The 12,669-nt window shown below is 43.5% G+C and overlaps 1 pseudogene; it reads left to right on the top strand.

Moving 5' to 3' along the window:
- The first annotated feature begins 5,425 nt into the window (after window positions 1-5,425).
- Window positions 5,426-12,669, top strand: part of LOC129039012 (MHC class I polypeptide-related sequence B-like) — a 41,347-nt pseudogene continuing 34,103 nt past the window's right edge.

Raw genomic sequence — 12,669 nt, forward strand, 5'->3', positions numbered from 1 at the left:
AGTATTTAATCCATGTTGAGTTGATATTTATATAGGGTGAGAGATAGGGATCTAATTTCATTCTTCTGCATATGAATATCCAATTTCCCCAGCACCATTTATTGAAGAGGGTGTCCTTTCCCCAAATGTATGTCCTTGGCACCTTTGTCAAGAATCAGTTGGCTGTAAATATATGGATTTATTTCCAGATTCTCTATTATGCTGCATTGATTGACATGTGTTTATAGAGACAAGGTCTCAGTATGTTTCCCAGGCTGGTCTAAAACCTCTGGGCTCAAGTGGTTCACCCTCCTCGGCCTCCCAAAGTGCTGGGATTACAGGAGTGAGCCACAGTACCTGGCCTCTATGCTGTGTTTTGATTCATTATTATCTCCTAAGCCCTTTCCCAGCATTGATATTCTACTAAACACCCCATGATTAAATTATATCTCTACACCTTGAGATAAACAAAAGATTATATAAGCAGTAAAGACAAATATGAAAAAATAAAACTACTACCAGCATTATTAGGAGGATATCCTTAAATCATTTGAGTAAGAAAACTTTTCTTTCTTTCTTTCTTTTTAGCTACACCTGCTTGAATGGAAAATATTTCTTAAATGAGACAAATATATGAAATTGAAAATGCTTAAACTTCAAAGGACTTACATTACATATATAATCATTCTTTCTTAATGATGAGATAGGTTCTGAGAAATGTGTCCTTAGGTGATTTGGTCTTACATGAACATCATAGAGTGTCCATACACAAAGCTAGACGGTATAGCCTACTGCACACCTATGCTATATCATAAAGCCTATTGCTCCTAGGCTACAAACTTGGATAGCACATTACTGTACTGAGTACTGTAGGGAACTGTAACACAATGGTAGGTATTTGTGGATCTAAACATATGTAAACAGAAAAAATTCAGTAAAAATGTGGTAAAAAGATTTTTAAAATGGCACACCTATATAGGTTACTCACCATGAATGGAGATTACAGGACTGGAAGTTGCTCTGGGTGAGTCAGCAAGTGAGTGTTGAGTGAACTGAAGGCCTAGGCCGTTACTGTGCACTACTGTAGATTTTATAAATGCTGTACACTTAGGCTACACTAAACTGATTTTAAAAAATAATTTTCTTTCTTTAATAATAAATTAACCTTAGCTTAATGTAACTTTTTTAACTTTATAAACTTTAATTTTTAAAACTTTTCAGCTTTTGTAATAGCACTTAGCTTAAAAGACCAACATGTTACAAAGCTGTACAAAAATATTGTTCCTTATATTTTCATTCTAGAAACTTATTTCTACTTAATTTTTTTTACTTTTAAATCTTTTCTGTTAAAAACAAAGACATACATTAGCCTAGGCTGACACAGGGTCAGGATCAACAATATCACTATCTTTAGCCCTCACATCTTGTCCCACTGGAAGATTTTCAGGTGTAATAACATGCATGGAGCTGCCATCTCCTGTGATAACAATGCCTTCTTCTGGAATACGTCCTAAAGGACCTGGCTGAGGCTGTTTCAACTTTTTTTAATAATTAGAAGTAGCACACGCTAAAATAACAATAAAAAGTATAGTAAATACATAAACAAGTAACAGTCATTTATTATCACTATCAAGGATTATATATTGTACATAACTGTATGTGCTGGACTTTTATAGGATTGACAGTGCAGTAGGTTTGTTTACACCAGCATCACCACAAACATATCATTAATGCATTGTACTATGATGTACAATGTCACCTACAATGTCACTACAGAGAAGAAACCCCCAAAATCTGCACTCCTAAGCTGCATATGCTTCAGGTGATACTCTAAGGAGCCCACCAGAGAACAGCTGCTTGGAGATTGCATGCTAAGTAGAAATGCCAAAGGCTTCAGAGTATGAGGAGATACTGGAATTTTAGCCCAGCCAAACCTGGGTTGAGCCAACAGGGTGGTGAAGCACTATGAGTGAGGACCTTTGCCTTGGAGTAAGGACCACCCTGAACTAGACTCATGTTTACAAAGGATAAAATCAAGCCTAAGCAGAATCAAAGTGGGTCTGATTTTTATGATAATTAATGAACTGTCAAGCAGTTAGCAGTCTTAGGAGGAAGATAGCAAAATCCAGAACCTCTGAAACACATCACCCAGAATATGTGGCATGCCAAGCAGCAGAAAAAATGCAACAAGTGGAGATAAAATTATCAACAGAAGCTGACTCAGACGATCTGGATACTGAAGCCAGCGAGCAAGGACATTCTTCAAAATATTTATGATTAATATGTTAAGGATAATAGAGGAAATGATGGGCAAACTATTTCACAATCTCCAGAAAGATCAATCATAAAAAGAGAGAAAACACGAATGAACACTGTGAGAAGGGACAACTTATAAAACCACAGATTTTATTAAAACGAAAATAAGAGAATATTAGACACAACTTCATGACAATACCTTTTAAAATTTAGGTGCAATGAAATGAGTTCTTGAAAAACACAGTTGAACAAAGCCAACAGAAAACTAAATAGAAAATATAAATAGTCCTCTATCCATTAAGAAATTGAATTCTAATTAAATTCCTTCCCACCAGAAAAACTTCTTGACCACATTTCTTTCCCTGTCAATTCTTTCAAAAACTTAAAAAAGGAATGTCAGTTTTATATAGTCATTCCTTGGTATCCTTTTGGGATGGGTTCTAGGACCCCTGTGGATACCAAAATCTATGGATGCTCTGGTCCCAAGTATAAAATGGCCTACTATTTTCCTACTACTTATGTATATCATCCCATATACTTTAAATCATCTCTAGATTACTTACAATACCTAGTGCAATGTACATGATTGTAAACAGTAGTTATACTATATTGTTTAGGAAATAACAACAAGAAAATGTCTGTACATCTTCAGTACAGATGTAACCACTGTCAGTAGGCCTAACTACATAGTATACATTAGCAGCAACATAACATTTCCAATCCTCAGGTAGTTGAATTCACAGATGTGGAACACACAGACATGGAGGACAGCCTGTCTTATATTTTATATAATGAAGAGTGGCCAGGTGCGGTGGCTCATGCCTGTAATCCCAGCACTTTGGGAGGCCGAGATGGGCAGGTCACCCTGAGGTCAGGAGTTCAAGACCAGCCTGGCCAACATGGTGAAACCTCATCTCTACTAAAAATACAAAAAAAATTAGCTGGGTGTGATGACAGGTGCCTGTAATCCCAGCTACTCAGGAGACTAAGGCAAGAGAATTGCTTGAACCCGATAATTGCTAGGCTTTGAGTAAAGTAGATTGACCTTTATAATGTAACCCTCCCCAAACAAGATAGAATTCTGCAGCAGACGTCCTGGGATTTGAACTGCAATATCAGCCAACTGACCCACAAAGAGCTGGTTGGTTTGTGTGCAGCATTTGCAAGATGAGTGGACAACATCCTGTTTGGAAGTCTACCCCTTTGATCAAAGAAGTTAAAAACAGGACAGTTTTTTTTTTTTTTGGTTGAATTGCATGATGTTTTCTGAGAAGTGATGAAAGAATTGAACAATGACAAAAGTGCCTATGTTTTAGTTTTTACTGACTTATGGGCAGTGACTGATGGCCTGGCCATATAATTAAGAGAGCAATGAAAAACTGGCCTATGAAAAGAATACCCATATAGGACACAGTCCTATGGAAATCACTATGGTAATTTGAGGGGTGCATTAATGTAAGATATGTTGATGTCTGATATAAATTGGGTGTTGTCCCCACCCAAATTTCATGTTGAGATATAATCCCCAGTGTTGGAGGTGAGGCCTAGAGGGAGGTGAGTTGATCATGGGGGTGGCTTCTCATGAATCGTTTAGTACCGTCCCCTCAGCATAGTTCAATTAGTTCAATGCCCCTCAGAATAACTCCCCTCCAGGTTTGGAAGGTGATTGAAATCAACAAGCATTTATTTCTAAGTGCTTTCCAGGTGTACCTGTAATTCCAGCTACAAGAAGAGCTGAGGCAGAAGGATCTCTTGAGCCCAGGAGTTTTAGTTTTGCCTGAGCAACTTTTGAGTCCAGGGGAAAATATCAATACCACATCTCAAAAAAATCCACGTTTGCTTGTGGTGATCACCTGGGCCCATGAGATAAGTAGACACTGAGGGCTGCAGCAGTGCAGAGATGGGCTAAATCAAGATATATTTCTTTTACATCCTCCACCTCACAGGCACAAAATACCCATAAGGACTGTTCTGTTTAAGAAGAGACAGAGACAGCATATGGCTATGTGGCAAATTCTCTCATGGGAAGGCCTTGAAAATAGATAGCTGGCAAATTAGACTGATACCAGTATCCCTAGGAGACAGCAAATGGGTCTTGGCAGGAATAGATACTGACCCTGGAGTGAGCATTGCTTAGCTGGTGGTAGATGTGTTATCAAACTGAACTGGGGTCCACTCACCTGGTGCAATAAGGGCAAACATCCACACTGAGATTTTGTAGTGGGAGAAAAAGGAAGGCATTTATTTGCAAGGTACCAAGCAAGGAGAATCGGGCAGCTCACACTTAAGACCTAACCTCCCCAATGGCTTACAAGCAAGAGTTTTTAAGGCAGGAGTAAATTTCAGCAAAGCAGAGTTGCAGGCAACATCAAAAATCAATGCATAGAAATTACACACTGGTTTGGCCTAAAAAGGTGGGACATCCTGATGAGGGATCATACAGGTCATAGGTGGATTGAAAGATTCTCTGATTTGTGATTGGATAAGGAGCCAAAGCTTTGTCTACACACTTGGGGGCAGTAGGAAGGAATGTTCAGGTCTGGTCTGTGGACGTGACTCTTTCCAGGCCCCTCAGGAAAAAATTTAGAACAAAGAATCACAATCAGCATTGAGTCCTCATTTTCCCCTTATCTGAGGTCTCCCTATCAGTGGCTCTGTTTGGTGAGAGTCTGGGTTCCTGAAAAACTACTCAAGGACATATGTTAAGACGTTCTCTTTAGTTTCTATAGAGAATCAAACATCTTGGGACTCTAACTTCCTTGGCTATTGTTTTAAGCTATTTTTACCTGCTTGCTTATAAGATCACCTACTTGCTTTTCAGGGTTGGCTAGGTGCCTGGAATTTCTCTTGAAGGAACTCAACATTTTCTTTTATTTCCATGTTGGGGAGGTCTGGCAGGCTTCTAAGAGAAATTCCTACTTCATCTCAGATGCAAATGCTTAGAGTACTATAATAGAACCTGGACGGGAGATATTGCAACCATTTGCATCACTGAGTCACATTTCTTCACACCAGGAAACACATTTGCCCAAAATGTCCAACAATGTTCAGAAAAATATTTTGCTCAGAGGAATAGTTTCATAGAGAATAAAAATAGTCAAATGACACATTACTTGTATAAAGCAGGAGTGGGGAGACATAAGCATGAAGGGCGGGCTTACACACGTTCATGAGTGTGCTCACACCAGACATGAGTGTGGACAAAGGAGTGTCCCCACTAGAGAGTGTCCTCTTTTTTCCTGCTGGATCAGGGAAAGGTGCTGGTATGACTCTACATACGATTTTTTCCATGACAAAAGGACACTGGAATGATGACTAGACTTCACCTCAACTCACCTTTCTCATACCTGATTCAGTGGTCTTAGGATAAGGAATGCATATAAAAGTGCCAAAACAGGAATTATTCCTAAGCAAGAAACTGTAAATATATTTTAAAACCATTATGCAAGAATTCCTAAGGGCCTGGAGGAGTAGGTTGTGCCTTCACTGCATCTGGCAAAGTTGGGGCTAACACTGAATGCTGCTGTATTGCCTGGGGTCAGATAGCCAACTAGTTCTCTACCTGCATAACCCTACCCTCTATGAACTGGAATGGACCAACGAGAGACACTTGCTAGAACAGTATTGCTCCCTTCAGTCTAGGCCAGCACTGTAGCAGAACGTAATGTTTCTTCCAAAACTATTAATGTTTGGTATAAATGAAGAGGAGGAATAGTAGCTGAGGGTAAATGAATGAATAAATGGGTTGTGTAATGAGGAAAATCCAATGTTACATGAACTCCTAAAAAAAAGAGGTATAAGCAAGAGATGATTTTGTCTCTTGACAATGATGGTGCACCCCATCTCCATGGGGACAGAGGGTCCTGTGCTCAGAGTGCTTCCAGACGTCGCCTCCTGCACTTCATCTGGCTGCTCATTTGTATCCTTTATAACTGCTATTGTTTGAATGTTTCCCCAGAAAAGCATCTGTTGGAAACTTAATCCCCAGTGCAACAATGTTAAGAGATGGGACCTTTGAGAGGTGATTGGACCATCAGAGCTCTGCCTTCATTAATGAACTGATTAAGGTTGCCCTCATTAATGCTGATCATAAAGGACCTGAGCCTATGAGTTCAACCTCTTACTCCCTCTAGCTCTCACCCTCTCTTGCGCTTCTCCCTTCTGCCAGATACAGTCCCTTGATTTTGGAATTCCCATCCTCGACAACCACGAGCCAATTAAATTTGTGTTCATTGTTAGTTATCCAGCCTCAGGTGTTCTGTTATAGTGGCATAATTTAAACCAGGGGTCCCTAACTCCCCTGCCGTGGACCGGTACAGGTTTGTGGCCTGTTAGGAACCAGACCGCACAGCAGGAGGTGAGGGGTGGGCGAGAAAGCATGAGCATGACCGCCTGAGCTCCGCCTCTGGTCAGATCAGTGGTGGCATTAGATTCTCATGGGAGCACGAACCCTATTGTAAACTGCATGCGAGGGATCTAGGCTGCACGCTCCTTTATAAGACTCTAATGCCTGATCATCTGAAGTGGAACAGTTTCATCCCGAAACCAATCCCCGCCCACCTGTGCCACCTGCCCTGGTCAGTGGAAAAATTTTATTCCATGAAACCAGTCCTTGGTGCCAAATAGGTTGAGGTAAGCTATGATTACCACTGATGTAAACTATGACAATAATAAACTGCAATACTGAGTGTGAAACAAAGATAAAATCTTGGGACCCCAAACTCACAATGCCAAACAGAAAAGTTAAGTTTGGGAACTGAGTCATGGAAAAATTGCCTCTCTTTTGTTCCTAAACAAATACCTGCAAAGATAGAGGACCACATATCTCCCCAGGTGGCCTCCCTCACAAACTGCTCACAAGGTAATTCCTTGTGGGCCCCAACATCTTTACCCTGAAACAGAGTTTTGTTGAATTTTCCCCTGACAATGTAAATTAACAGCTTATCTTCACAGGTGCAGGACAAAGACAAGACTAGAAATCATCCCTTCACCCACCCGGAGACAAACACATATTTTACTACTCTATGTTTACTTTAGCTTATGTCAAATTCAGATTTACTAAGCACAAGATGAATGCATAGTTGACTGTTTTTTTCCCCTTCTGCCTGCTCTTTCCCCTGTAAGTACTGAAGTCCTCAAAACCCTTTTAGGACTCTCCCTCTCCCTCTCCCTCTCCCTCTCCCTCTTCCGTCTCCCTCTCTTCCGTCTCCCTCTCCTTCTTTCTTCGATCTCCCTCTGTTACCGAAGCTGGACTGTACTGCCATGATCCCAGCTCGCTGCAACCTCCCTGCCTCGGGCTCCTGTGATTCCCCTGCCTCGGCCTGCCAAGTGCCTGGGATTGCAGGCGCGCGCCGACACACCTGACTGGTTTTTGTATTTTTGGTGGAGACGGGGTTTCGCCGTGTTGACCGGGCTGGTCTCCAGCTCCTGGCCTTGAGTGATCTGCCCGCCTCGGCCTCCCGAGGTGCTGGGATTGCAGATGGAGTCTTGCTCACTCAATGCTCAATGTTGCCCAGGCTGGAGTGCAGCGGCGTGATCTCGGCTTGTTACAACCTCCACCTCCCAGCTGCCTGCCTTGGCCTCCCAAAGTGCTAAGATTACAGCCTCTGCCCTGCTGCCACCCCGTCTAGGAAGTGAGGAGCGTCTCTGCCTGGCTGCCCATCGTCTGGGATGTGAGGAGCCCCTCTGCCCGGCCACCCTGTCTGGGAAGTGAGGAGCACCTCTACCCAGCCGCCCCGTCTGGGAGGTGAGGAGCGCCTCTGCCGGCTGCCCCGACTGGGAGGTGAGGAGCGCCTCTACCCGGCTGCCACCCCGTCTGGGAGGAAGTGAGGAGCGCCTCTGCCCGGCCGCCCCTTCTGGGAAGTGAGGAGCGCCTCTACCCGGCCGCCCCGTCTGGGAAGTGAGGAGCACCTCTACCTGGCCGCCTCGTCTGGGAAGTGAGGAGCGCCTCTGCCCGGCCGCCCCGTCTAGGAGGTGAGGAGCACCTCTGCCCGGCCGCCACCCCGTCTGGGAGGAAGCGAGGAGCGCCCCAGCCCGGCTGCCCCGTCTGGGAAGTGAGGAGCGCCTCTACCCGGCCGCCCCCTCTGGGAAGTGAGGAGCGCCTCTGCCCGGCCACCCCGTCTGGGAAGTGAGGAGCGCCTCTGCCTGGCCGCCACCCCGTCTGGGAGGAAGTGAGGAGCGCCTCTGCCCGGCCGCCCCGTCTGGGAGGAGAAATTCTTCTGCCTTGGGATGCTGTTGATCTATGGCCTTGCCGCCAGCCCCGTGCTCTCTGAAACATGTGCTGTGTCAACTCAGGGTTAAATGGATTAAGGGCGGTGCAAGATGTGCTTTGTTAAACAGATGCTTGAAGGCAGCATGCTCCTTAAGAGTCATCACCACTCCCTAATCTCAAGTACCTAGGGACACAAACACTGCGGAAGGCCACAGGGACCTCTGCCTAGGAAAACCAGAGACCTTTGTTCATGTGTTTATCTACTGACCTTCTCTCCACTATTATCCTATGACCCTGCCATATCCCCCTCTCCGAGAAACACCCAAGAATGATCAATAAATACTTAAAAAAAAAAAAATCCCTTTTGGGAAAAAGTGTAGGCCACAGATGCCAGTGATTTTTGTCTCTTTTTCCAAGGTGCATCTTGGAATGGGAGACTGGAGAGACCCATGGATCCCAACCCTGGACCTGGTTCCCCCAGTACAAGCCATGAGCCAGTTGAATCTGAATGCGAAGGTGGAACGACGACTGACCGGAGTCATGCTGACATCAACCCCCATAACATGGGGACTGATCAAGAAAACCACACAGGAAGCTGAGAAACTGCTGGAGTGCCAGGGTGTCACCTTTTGCTGGAACTCAGAAGTACAATCGATGTTTAATGGACCAATGCTTTCTGACTCAGCTCCTCTCTACCCTGAATACAAGAGACCCAATAGTTAGGCAGGAATATCATTGCCCTTATTCAGCATGAAGAAGTTGCAGAAGACAGACCTTCATCATTCTGCAACCCTTAGGATTAAGGGTCCTCTTATAAAAAGGGAAGGGGGAAATATGTAAGAAGCATTCAAACCACAGCAACTCCATTTTGAATAAGGGCTAAGAAAAATGAAGCTGGATCACCAACCGGCAATTAAGAGCTGCACAGCCTGCAATTGCCTTGCTCAATTAATTTTAAAACAAAAAGGAGTAGATGTTGGAGGCCGCACGAATGTTTCTTATGATTTGCCACAATTGAAGCCTGCCAGTAACAATATGAACCTGTGACCAATTAAGCAGCTGACCAATCGTTACTTCCTCCTCCTTGCCCTTATTACCCAATAAATATGAAGGGCTGAGAAGCTTGGGTGGCAGCCTTTGCTCACTAGAAGCAGGGAGCTCTTCTCTCTTCTTCTTCCCCATCCTAGCCTTTCCTTAAAATGATTTAGGGTATCTGGCAGATAAAATTTCTAAGCAGCAAAGCATTCAAAGAGTGACTTGGGTGCTCTTAAAAGCATTCCATTTTAAAAGGGAAACAGAACATAAAAGTTCAGAAAATTTACAGCCTGACCATGCAGTAGAAAAGAAAAACCCATTTTTTGAGGAGAAACTCAAGCTGGCTGCAGAAATTTGCATAAGTAACAACAAGCCAAGTGTTGATCCCCAAGACAAGGGGTAAAATGTCTCCAGGGCATGCCATAGGTCTTCATGGCAGCCCCTCCCATCACAGACCCAGAAGCATAGGAGGAAAAAATGGTTTCATGGGCTGTGCCCAGGGTCCCCATGCTATGTACAGCCTAGGGACTTGGTGCCCTGCATCCCAGATGCTCCCACTGTTGCTAAAAGGGGCCAAGGTACAGCTTGGCCCATGGCTCCAGAGGGTGCAAGCTTTAAGACTTGACAGCTTCCACGTGGTTTTGAGCCTGCAGGTGCACAGAAGTCAAGAATGGAGGTTTGGGAACCTCCACCTAGATTTCAGAAGATGTATGGAAATGCTAGGATGCCCAGGCAAAAGTTTGCTGCAGGGGCAGGGCCCTCACGGAGAACCTCTGCTAGGGCAGTGTGGAAGGGAAACGTGGGGCTGGAGCCCCCACACAGAGTCCCTACTGGAGCACTGCCTAGTGGAGCTGTGAGAAGAGGGCCACTGTGTTCCAGACCCCAAAATGGTAGATCCACCAACAGCTTGCACTGTGCATCTGGAAAAGCCACAGACACTCAACACCAGACTGTGAAAGCAGCCAGGATGGAACATATGCCCTGCAAAGCCACAGGGGCAGAGCTGCCCAAGATATGGGGACTTACCTCTTGCATCAGCATGACCTGGATGTGAGACATGGAGTCAAAGGAGATCATCTTGGTGCTTTAGAATTTGACTGCCCCACTGGATTTAGGACTTGCATGGGCCCTGTAACTCCTTCGTTTTGGCCAATTTCTCCCATTTGGAATGGCTGTATTTACCCAATACCCGTACACCCATTGTATCTAGTAAGTAACTAGCTTGGTTTTGATTTTACAGGCTAATAGGTGGAAGGGACTTGCCTTGTCTCAGATGAGACTTTGGACTGTGGATTTCTGGGTTAATGCTGAAATGAGGAAAGACTTTGGGGGATTGTTGGGAAGGCATGATTGGTTTTGAAATGTGAGGACATGAGATTTGGAGGGGCCAGTGGCAGAATGATATGGTTTGGCTCTGTGTCCCCACCCAAATCTCATCTTGAATTATACTCCCATAATTCTTACATGTTGTAGGAGGGACCCAGTGGGAGATAATTTGAATCATGGAGGCAGTTTCCCCCATACTGTTCTTGTGGTATTGAATAAGGCTCACAAGACCTGATGATTTTATCAGGGGTTTCCGCTTTTGTATCTTACTCATTTTCTCTTGCCACTGCCATGTAAAAAAATTCACCTCCTGCCATGATTCTGAGGCCATCCCAGCCATGTGGAATTGTAAGTCCAATTAAACTTCTTTTTCTTCCCAGTCTTGAGTATGTCTTTATTGGCAGTGTGAAAATGGACTAATACAGCTGGCTTCATAGATTGAATTGAAAAAAACTGCCTCCTTTAATTTCTAAAATGTATGTGTAAAATTGATGTAATTTCTAAATTATATGTTTGATACAATTCATCAGTGAAACCTTCTGGACATGGAGTTTCCTATATGAGAAGGATTTTGATTACAAATTCAATTTCTACAATCAATATATGGCTGACCACATTTTCTATCTCTTCTCTGGTCAGTTTTCATAAGTTTTCCCTCTCAAGGAAATTGTTCAGTTCATTTGCTTGTCAAACTTATTGACATGAGATTATCAATATTTCTTTTTGAGATCTAGAGTGTGTACTGATGTTCTCTCTTTTATTCCTGACATTGTTAATGTGTATGTTTTTGTCTTGATCAGTCTGGCTAGAAATTTATAGAGTGTACTGATTTTTCCCTATAGAACCAGTATTTGGATCCATTAATTTTCTCTTTCTGCTTCAGTTTTTTATTTTATTATTATTGCCTTCCTTCTGCATGCTTTTGTTTAATTTGTTCTTCTTTGTTTCTTACAGGAGAAACTAATTTACTAATTTGAGACCTACCTTCTTTCTTAATATAGGCATTTAAGGATTTCAGTTTTTTCTTCAGTACTACTTGTTGGGAACAAATGCTCAGTGTTGTAAAGAAAGATCAGCATTGAGACAAAGGATCTCTCAGCAAGGCAATTGACTTCTGCAGAAAGGGTGCATGATGGAGCAATGGCGAGCGCACACCTGAACAAAGGAGAGCAGGGGTTTTTTATAATCTCTCAACACAGCTTGTCCCTGTAATTGTGTCTTGTCTCCATTGGCTGGAGTTGGACTGCACAATATAAGCTGAACCCGGTTGGCTAACTTGAAAAGTGCAGGAATGTGGTTATACCAGCGGCGAGTGCAGTCTTGGCGGGAGGAGCTGTTGCAACAGGAGGGTTAATCTATAGAGTGGGTAGCAGATGTGGGATGTGGTCTCCATAGATAAGGACTGGCGGGAAGTTTGTTTACCAGGGCAGGGGGTACAGGAGTAAGGAAGTCTGGCCTTGAAAGCAGGGAACAAAGAGCCAGGATGCTGAGCAAGTTAACCCTTTGAAGAGGAACTCTTTTTATATCTAACACTACTTCAACTGCATCCCATATATTTGATATGTTGTGTTTCAGTATCCTTCAGACAACAGAAGACTTTCTAATTTCTCTTGTGATTTCCTCTTTGAATAAGTTGTCATTCAGAATTATGATGTTTAATTTCCAATCCTTGGTATTTTCATGATCGTCCGTCTTAGTCAATCTGGGCAGTTATAAAAGAATTCCATAGTCTATGTGGCTTGCATACAACAGAAATCTATTTCTCACAGTTCTGGAGGCTGAGAAGTCAAAGATCAAGGCCTGGGAAGAGTCAGTGTATGGTGAGGGCTGCTTCCTGATTCATGGATGTTGCCTTTTCTTGG

The sequence above is a fragment of the Pongo pygmaeus genome, chromosome 5 (assembly GCF_028885625.2).
Source record: "Pongo pygmaeus isolate AG05252 chromosome 5, NHGRI_mPonPyg2-v2.0_pri, whole genome shotgun sequence".
Taxonomy (NCBI): domain Eukaryota; kingdom Metazoa; phylum Chordata; class Mammalia; order Primates; family Hominidae; genus Pongo; species Pongo pygmaeus.